This window comes from Hibiscus syriacus, unplaced genomic scaffold (genome assembly GCF_006381635.1).
Source record: "Hibiscus syriacus cultivar Baekdansim isolate YM2019G1 unplaced genomic scaffold, ASM638163v2 tig00110893_pilon, whole genome shotgun sequence".
In the NCBI taxonomy this organism is placed as follows: Eukaryota; Viridiplantae; Streptophyta; class Magnoliopsida; order Malvales; family Malvaceae; genus Hibiscus; species Hibiscus syriacus.
Window position 1 is genome coordinate 6,194,636 of NW_024062901.1, and position 10,949 is coordinate 6,205,584.

Consider the following 10,949-nt stretch of genomic DNA (forward strand, 5'->3'; position numbering starts at 1 on the left):
TAGAAGGTGTGATGTTCTACTTTGAAAAATATAGAGATGAAGGCTTTACAACTAGTATGAATGTAGCTAAAAGTCTTGCACTTGAAATGGATGTGGAGCCTATCTTTCCCACAAAACGTTGTGTGATTAGGAATAAATTTTTTGGAGAGAATAATGAGGATAACGAAGTTGAATCGCCTGAAGAGTCATTTAGAGTCAATTATTTTTTGGTTGTGGTAGATATGACAATTATTTCTTTGAAGAATAGATTTGAGCAATTGAAGACATTTGAAAGTATTTTTGGATTTTTATATGATTCAAATAAGTTAAAGTCATTAGATAATAATGAGTTGAAAGAATGTTGTGCTCATTTTCATTCTACATTTTCTCATGGCAATTCATCGGATGTTGACTTAGATGATCTTTTCTCTGAATTGAAAGTCTTACAAATGACTTTGCCGACATAATTGTTATCCGCCATTGAAATTCTTAAGTTTGTCAAATTTGCAGATTGTTATCCGAATGCTTCAATTGCTTATAGGATTTTATTAATTGTGCCTATGACCGTAGCTTCAGCCGAAAGAAGTTTCTCAAAGCTTAAATTAATAAAAACGTACTTGAGGTCATCAATGTCACAAGAAAGGTTGAATGGTTTAGCAACATTAGCTATTGAGAAGGAGATGATAGGAAACATTGATGTTGATGTTATTATCAATGACTTTGCATCTCAAAATGCTAGAAGAACCCGTTTCTTATGAGAATTTGTGTATGTTGTTTTGTAGGTGAGACGTCAATTTTCGATTGAGATAAATGATTCTAAGAGATGATTGAAGATATAATAGGAGTAAATTGAGTGAAAAATTGTTATATCTCTTTATATATTTGGTAAAATAATGTTGGTTAATGTAATAAAATCTACTCGTATTTTTTAATGAAAAAATTTGTTTGGCGTTTATCGAAATTTATTCTTGAATTTTAAATTATTTTTTTAAGGGCCGATATCTTTTATTTTGCCTAGGGCCCTTAAAATATCAAGACCGGCCCTGGTCGTGGGTTGATTTTTCGAAGGCCAACGCAAATAAAACAAATAGAACGAGTTGCGGGTTTACTGCCGACTCTGCTGCTCCTCTGCGACGGCAAACTGGACGATGGCGAGCAGGTCGACGTCAGTGATGTTGGTGAAGCCCACATTCAACGCTTAAATAATTTAGAAAACCTAAATCTAAACAAATTAAACCACTAAAATTAATTATTATTTTTAATAAAAAATATTATTAAATTATAATTCTATTAATAGTAAAATTAAATCTTAATTAATTGTTAATTTTAAATAAATCCTTATACTTTTTAATATTTACGTAATAAAAACAAATTTACTTGTGGTAATACGTTTTGGTACGTTACGGTATGTGACGTGCTCTGTAGACTATTCCTTACCCTTAGGCCATAAAAGTCTTAACAACAAGCTTGATAACATTATATTATTAAAATTAAATTTAATTTTATAGTTAATTGAATCACATATCCTTGTAAATTATGATCCTCATTTTAAATTGATTCATAAAATTTTCAAACATTGTAATTTCATCCAAAAAGTATGACTCTTATTCTAAATTGATCCTCAAACTTTTTAACATTCCAAACTCATCCCCAAACTATGAATCTCATTCTAAAATGCTCTTTAAATTTTTAATGTTCCAATAGTGTCCCCCAAAATCAAGTTTGGATGTAAAATCAGAACATTCAAAAGTTTAGTGACCAATATAAATGAAGGTCATATTTTGATAATGAATTTTCAATGTTTAAAAATTTAAAAATCAAATAGTCGTAATTTAAATGAGATAAAATTGGGTTTATTGACCCTTATAAAGCTCTGTGTAATACCCCAACAATTTGACTAGTGACTAAAATATAATTTTTGGAAGTTTGGTAGCTAAAGTAGAAAATTAGGAAACGTTTAAGGATCAAATTGATAATTTCTCATAAAGAATTCTTATTCCAAAAATAAATAGTTTGTCCTTAAGAATATATTCTCTATGAAATTCATATTTTGATCCGAAATTTGTATGAAAAGCTATGAAGCAATAAAGTTTGGTAAAGTATTTGGATAATTAAATCGAATCGTAAGTTTACAAAATTTTGAAGGATGATGGAAAAGGGTTAGAAATATTATTTCTATATTTTAGAATGATGAAATTTGACATGAATCCTTGGAATTTAGATGGATTTTCCATAATAAGTTGAAATTATAAATTTTAGTGACTAAATTGTAATTTTCAAAAATTACAAAGGGAAAAAGGTGGAAAGTGAATTATATTTGTTCATATTTGACTTTTTGATTATTAAAATGTAAGATATTATTGTGGAAAATTACATAGAAATTTTGTAGAAAAATCAAGAAAACTCCTTCTCCCTATAAATTTCGTGCACCGTAGATAAAAGAGGAAGTAAGGTCTATTTTCTTTCTTTTTCTTCATTTTAGTCATTTTTCCTTTGATTTTTGGATTAAGTTATGAAATAGAAAAATATATGAAATTTTCTATCGATTGATATAAATATTATATGGTTTCCATGCTTGAATAAATGGTTTGAGTGTTAGAGTGAATGATGAATAAGTAAGATTTTAATGCTTTAATAATGGATTTTTGTGTTGTTATTGTTGTAGAGTTGTTTTCAAGCTTGCATGATGATTAAAATATATTGAAAATGCATAGAGAAGGATTTAGTCATAACCTAGGGTTTAATGGAAAGATCGATCTTGGATTGAATTGATATGGAATTAATTTTAATTGCTTGGAAATGATGTTGATAAGTTGAAATCATACTTGAATCAAGTTGGAAATTAATGAATCCACAACCTATAGTATTCGTCCATGATGAAAGAAATTAGGGGAACTTATAAAAAAAATTCCTATGGGTTAGAAATGATATTAGAATAATTCTACATATTTTGGAATGTGATATGGACCAATTTAGAAAATTGTGAAAGTATAGGGACTCAATTGTATGAAATAAGAAATATGGAGATTATTGTGAAATTGTTTAATAATTGATTTATTATGTTGAATTTAAATGTTGAAATGATAAATTTGGCATTAGGATGTTGATTGGGATTTTATAAAATTTATACGACTAAATCACATACTTTGTGAAATATGAAGATTAAAATTTATTTGTTTAATAGTTGAAGTACTATGCTGGAATTTAGATGTTAGAATGTTGAATTCATGTTAAAATGTGAAATAAGACTTATTTAGAAATTTGAAAAAGTTTGTGGACTAAATTGTATATTATGTAAAAGTAGAGACTTAAGTGAAAGTTGTGATGGTACAAGAGTTAAATTGCAAAATGGAAAGAGATTGAAGATTTAAATGACAATTGTATAATTGTTAAAAAATATATTGGAATAGAATATTAAAACATTGATTTAATATTGAAATGTTGATTTTGGACTAGTTTGTAAGTTTGTTAAAGTTTGGGAACCAAAATATAAAAGGCTTAAATGGTAAGCTTAAAGGTTACATAATAAATATGAATAATTAAAGTACTTCAGCAGTAAATAATAGAATGGTGACTATGATATTAAAGTAGTATTTGAGACTTATTTGAAAATATGTAAAAGCCAAATGATTAAATTGAAAAGGTAGAGAAATTATGGGATTAAAATAGAAATTTAGTGTAAGATTAAGTGAATAGTAATAAGAAATGTTTATTATAGGGATTTGAAAGGTAAATTGAATTATGGTTAAGTTGTAAACGGCATTTTTACATTACTTGAGAAAATTTGTATGTTGAAAATTATAATTAAGAGATGATAGATTGAATTTAGATCAATATGGAAAGTTGTATAATATAGAGGTACAGTTCGTAAGTTTTAGAAAAGTTGGTGGTAAAATGATAATTATATATAAGTTAATACATTAGATTGAAAATAATGTGAAAATAATTGATATGGATTCAAACTGAATATTGAGTAGCCAATTTGGATATTTTGAAATATTGATATAATTGAAAAAAAAATTATTGGTGGCTAAATGTGAAATGTTGGAAGGTTAGGTGAATTGTTGTGAGAAATAAATTATTTAAGGGAGTAAGAAGGTTAATTTGATAGAGTTAAAGTTAGTTTTTGATTTGATAAAAGAAATTAGTATTGAATATACATTAATTGTATTTTCAGAATATTTATACTATTATGAATTTATTATATTAATTAAAGTATGAACAAATGATTAAAACAGTAAATGAATTTGATAATCTTTCTATAAATATTTTTATAGGAAAAAAGATATAAGATTTTAAATAAAAGCCCATTGTATAAGACTTGAGAGACAGTGGTACGCGAGGTGGAGTGTTATTGATCGAACATACAGAAGTACATTTGTGTACAACATAGTTACCGGAAACATTTATGTATTTGGGATCATAGGTACAGTGTTGTTGTGTTCTACAATACATGTACAATCACAGTGCACCTATGGTGCAATCATAGGGCACTAAATGTGTCATACAACTACATGCCACATACAACTATGTTGCATATAGTACAATACAATGCACATGCGGTGTAATCACAAGACACTAAATGTGTCATACAGTCACATATTACAGGCAGCTCTACTGCACACAGGGCACAAATGTGCCACACAGTTACATGCAGTTTATATTGCATATAGCAGAGAACACTCAAGCATAGACTCACGTACCATGTATTCTCATGATTATACATTGGGACATAAAACAAAAGTAAAAGATATAGAACAATAAAAGATACAGTACAATAAGAGAAATAGTATAATAAAAGAAATTATACAATAAATTAATCATCACAGAAAAAGGAACAATACGGTGAAATGAACGATAAAAAGAATAGTACAGTGAAAGGATTAGTACATGAAAAAGAGTAAGTATACGAAAAAACCGATACAAGTTTAATTAATATATTTTACAGTAAAATTTTATAAACACAGTGTAAATTACATTGAATGGTTTATAGACAAGAAGTTATATTGGTTTGAATTGACATATGAATTATATGTATATCTATGTAATGATAATAATATAATAAAATTTGTTATCAACGTGTGGTCGTGTGGTGGTAGACAACAATCAAAAGAAATATGTTTTAAAATAAGTCTAATTATATGTGTTATAGACATTTTATATATAGTGTTATAAAAAAGAAAGTACATAAATTGTGTTTAAATGGGAAATAATATAGTATAAGAAATGTAATAAGGAAAGGTGGAAAATATGATAAAATACCAAGTGGTTATGTATGAGTTTAGTAAATTTATGTTATAATGATAAATCGGTTCAATTTTAAATTAGGCAGTTTTAAATTATAATATGAAATAATATTAAATTACCTAGATATTGAGCGAAATCAGGTGTAAATTGGAAATTAAAATATTACATCATGATTTTACGCGGTTAAATAGTATGTTAATAAATGTTAAATTAGAAGATTTTAAAAGAAAATTTTCCCCTTTTTCGATCAGTAATTGTTAAACAGAAATATATGACATCTTTAACTTGTATTTGGAAATGAATGTGGGTTAAGGGTGCTACACTCTTAACCATATATCTTTCAAATCCTATGGTCCAAAATCAACTGTAACAACCTCAATATCGGGTTAGTGACTAAATTCTAAAGTTCCAGAATTTGGTGATTTAAATAGAATAATTGAATAGTTCGATGATTTATTTGGAAATATTTCCTGAAAGTTGTTAGTAATTATCAAAGGAATTAAAGGGCAAAATGGTCATTTGACAAGAAAGATATTTTTCCCCTTGATAAGAATGAATCACGTGGGGGGAAAGTTATCTGGAAACTATTTTCTTCTTCTTGCTTTCTTCTTCCCCCGTGTGCTCAAGCTCAAGCCAAGCAAAGGTGAGTTGTCTGATTATTTGTTGTTTTAAAGTCTGGGTTTTGATCCTTAGGTGATACTTAAGCTCAAGGAAAGCTTAAGTTGTCTTAAAATCAAAAGATGAAGAAGTTATGAAAGATTAAATATAAGAAGTTTTTAAATGAATTTCTGGAAAAGAGTTGATAAAGGAATTTGGAGATGGAATTTGACTTGTCATCAACTTAATTAAGAGATATGAAGTGATAGAATTGGATTTATAACATGTTGGAAATTGAGTATGATTCTTGAATTTTATGTGGATAATAAGATTTTGGGGTTTAAGATATAATAAATGAGTATACATTGGTTTAAGCATATGTATGTGAGTTAAGAACATAAAAGGGGAAGAAACATGAAGTGTATAAGCTGAAAAAAGTAATTTTCGTGCGTAAATTGGAATTATGGGCTAGTGTGCATCGGTACACATTCAACATGTACCGATGCATCAAGGGTAAATTTTCAGAAATTATTCGGTGTGTATCGATCCATAGGAAGTGTATCGATGCACCCCTTAAAATGAAAACATCAAATGTAGTTTATGTATCGATGCATAGTTAGTGCATCGATACACATGTTAAGGAATGTACCAATGCACTACAGAGTGTATCGATGCCTACCTTAAATAAAAGATGTAATCAGCCTTTCTTTTAGTCTAAGGAGTGAACAATTAGAGTATATCAATTAAAATACTGATATGGACCCATGTATTATTGTGTAGATATAGAACGTAATCATGTTCTGGAACCATCGAAGAATTAGGATCGACCAAAGTAAGCAAGGCTAAGGTGAGTGCAATTTAATTTGTACTTATGTTATTGAACCAACATTGGCTTGCGATGAGCCAGTGACGAAGTTACTATGATAAGAAGCGACTCATAAAATATTATTTTGATTTGTGATTGATGGAATTCTTATGTGTGCATGAATACATGAAAATGGGTATATGTGTCATATGTTATATGTGACATAATTTACATGATTACATGTATACGCGATATATGGTATTGACATAAGTGATTATAGGATCATGAACTAGGTAAAATAGCAAGGACTTATGTGATAACAATAGAAAGTGATATAAACTAGGTGGTATAGATATAAATGATAAGTTAAACAACATGGACATATGTGATTATATGAGAAAGAATATAAGCTATATAATTATGAACATGTGGATATAGGTCTAGTTGAAGATATAATAACATGATATAAATTATATGAGTTAGATATATAGGAACTGGTATAACCAACTTATGAGATTAAATGAAAAATGAGATAAGTTAAATAACATTGACCTATAGGACAATATGAGAATAGTATAGAAATTAGGAGACATTGACAGAAGCGATTATACGAACATGTAAGATAAGCTATATGGGGAAGAGTTATGGGCTTAAATGAACATAAAATATTTAAGTCATACGGTAAAGATCTATGAAGCTATAGGAAAATGTTATGGGAGATATTTGATGATAAGTTATGAGAATATATATATATATATATAGGTAACAAGATATGTGAAATTGAATTAACTAAATATATGAAACTAAAATATAAATAATGTGAGATAAGTGATTATGTAAAACTGTGAGATAAGTTATAGGGCATTGATACACGAACTATATAAAAGTATGTACATGAATACATGTATAAGTTTATATGTTATTCTATATGTTATATGATGTATATATGAACATATGTGATCAAGATATGACATGCGTGTTTACATGAACACATGAGAAATGATATAAGTTATATGATATAATCTATGTGATTACATGCACATGTGATATATGTTATATGATATGAATCTATGTGATATGGATTATATGACAAGAATATTATACAAGGATCTATGAGATCATACAAGAATGATATACAAGCTACATGAGAACGAGTTATGAGATTACATGTTTATATGATACAAGTGATGTGAAATGTTATAAATAATAATGCCCATGTTATGTGATATGAGAGCTAGGGGTATAGTTGGCATGCCAAGAGTAGAGGGTCTACGCGGTCCTTCGAGATAATTCTACATGGTCCTTCGGGACATATATGTATTCTTTGGAACATGTATGAGGTCTTTTGAGGCACCTACTTGATCCTTGGTATATGTGTATGATTCTTAAGGAATTTCTATGTGGTCCTTATGGACAATTTTATATGGCACTACGGTGCAACTCTACGTGGCACTTCGGTGCAACTCTACGTGGCACTTCGGTGCAATTTTACGTGACACTTCGGTGCATTTATACGAGCTGTGGTGACAGCATATGTGTACAACCTCAATGTACTCGCATACCTTGAGTTCTCAGTAATGTACATGGGCTTATAAAAGATATCAAAAGTGTTTGCATTATTATATGATATCATGTTATTATTGTTTACACTGAATTACATGTGTACATGGGCTAATAAAGAGATAATGAAAAATACAATATATGTGATGTATATGCTTTTTGTGATATGAAATGTGTTATAGGAATTATATGATGTTATGTGTGTTTCTTTATGAAATGATATATGTGTTATATGATATACATAAATGATAAGTATAAGATCATATGATAAATGGGTTAATGATAATGATAGAGATTATGATAATGATGTTGATAATGATAATATATGTGCATGTATGCATTATGTTATATGAAATGTTCTATGGTTTTATTATATGTTTTATATGCCTCACTAAGTCAACGATTTAGCGTGTGATTGTTTCACACGTAGGTTCCGAGAAGAGGAAGATTGATAAAAGTTAAACAAGACAGGTAAGTTTCTCTTTTCCAAAGATCATATCAGAAAAGAATTGAATAGTATGTATTTTGTAATACTGATTGTGGTTGGAATGTAAATAAAGATTTGAATCTGATATGCTCTAATCGGTTTTGTAAAATCATAAGATTGTATTTTATGTAATTATTCAGTTGTATTTAGTAAAAGTTTTAAAATTATTCACTATTTTGTACAAGTAAATGTTTTAAAATGTCAATGTGACTCATCGGATTCGTATCCGGATCGAGTACGGATTGGGGGTGTTACATCAACCTTACCTCATTTTCTTATAAAAATCAATAGTTGATATACCTTCTATTTGAAAGGTATCAATACCTCTTTTTAAATATGGATACTCATAGCTTGGTTTGGTACTATCTCTTAAATTAAATCTTTTACGTTGGAAGTTGTTCCTCTTCACAATTTAATCCACCATTCTTCAATTTAGTACAATTGGACCACTGATTCATTGCATTCTTCATAGAATTATAATACTAACGTGAAATTTAAGGGTTGTAAACTAATGTCTATGACTCACCAATAATCAATTTTTGTCGCCCATAATATTTTTTTATCGTAGAAAAATTTTAAGGTGTTACATATATATTGTAATATTATCATGTGTTCCGTCTGTAATTTATTTTGTATTTCAGTTTTTTTATATTTTATTTTTTATCATAGAAAATTTTATTAATGATATTAACTTTTAATGATGTAATAGCACAACATTATATCATTTTTGTAATTGATGATATCATCATGTGCTATTTATATAACAAAAACTTTAAAATTTTATAAAAGAATATTAAAAAAATCAAAATAAATATTTTTTAATATATATAATTTAAAATAATTTAATCCCATAAATTTATTATCTAATAAAATTAAAATTATGTTATTCGTATGAATCTTAAAATTTTAAATATGAGTATAATTTAAAGTTGAAGTTTCACTATATAAATTGTTGTAATAAATCAAAGTAATCAACGATGTCATATCAATTAAAAAAATGCTTCAATGATAAATACATACATTTACTTGAGCAATTTTTTTTTCCAAAAATAATCTCTCAAATTAGATAAAAATAAGGAAAATTAAATGAAAACAGGGAAATAAGAGTGAAAAATCATAACTTTATATTAAAAAGAACAAACAAAATTTTATCTCGTGATAAAATTAAGAATATATTTTTTGCTAAAAAAAGTTTAGGTTAGGGTGACTCCCTCAATCCAGGACCAGGACATACCTAAGACTCAATTAAGATTTACATAAGAATTTATAGATTACCCACCAAGAGAAACGGTGACAGAATTCAAATTTAACCTTACAAACTCAAATTTCTAAATCCTATCAACTTGTCCCAACCCTAATTGGCAAATAAAGAAGATATTAAATGTTAATATAAAAGTAAACAAACGAGTAAAGCTAAATTAATCAATTATTTCCTTAATATTTATTTTTATTTTGAATGTTCTATTTCTATAATTTATTTTTTAAAATAGTTTAAAATAATTATAAAATAATATCTATTTAAATATTTCTCAGTCATTAACAACACGCATATATCCTATAGACGCAGCTATTTAAACCTACTCTCTATAAAGATAACATTCCTCTTAATCACTCAAACTACTTGATGAATTCTATAATTTAAATATTTAAAAAATTGATAACATCATCATTGATAACGTTAAAATTCAAATTATTCGCCTTATAATATTTATATAACAGAGTATGAATCTAACTATTTGAGTGGTTAAAAAGATGATTATTGTCCCTAGAAATTCTAGATTCAAGCATCAATGTTTGCAGACAGAGGTATTTAAGCGTATTCATTATTAAATGATTTAAAAATTTTAGAACAAATATTATTTTATAATATTTTAATTTAATGAAAAAATTACTAGAGTATGAAAAAGTGGAAATTTTGGGAGTGGGTCAACAAGAACATAAATGATGGTAAGACGGGGGAGTTATTATTGTCCACACGTTGGCCATCCCAACAATACAGGCTGTCTACTCTCTCTTTGAACATACCCATTCTTGCTTTGCAATTATATCCCAAGGTCCCCCACAACAGCTACCCAACCTTCATCTTTTTCATGTAACCATCCTCAATCATGGTAGGAAAACAAATCCATATGAACTTCCAAGAAAATGAAGCAAGAAACATTGTATGACAACTTAACTTTTAGAAGAAAATTGGAAGAGTGGACCACCAAAGCTTATAAATGATGAACGACCAAGATGGTTCAAGAAGAACACTCAACAATCAATGTCAAGTGG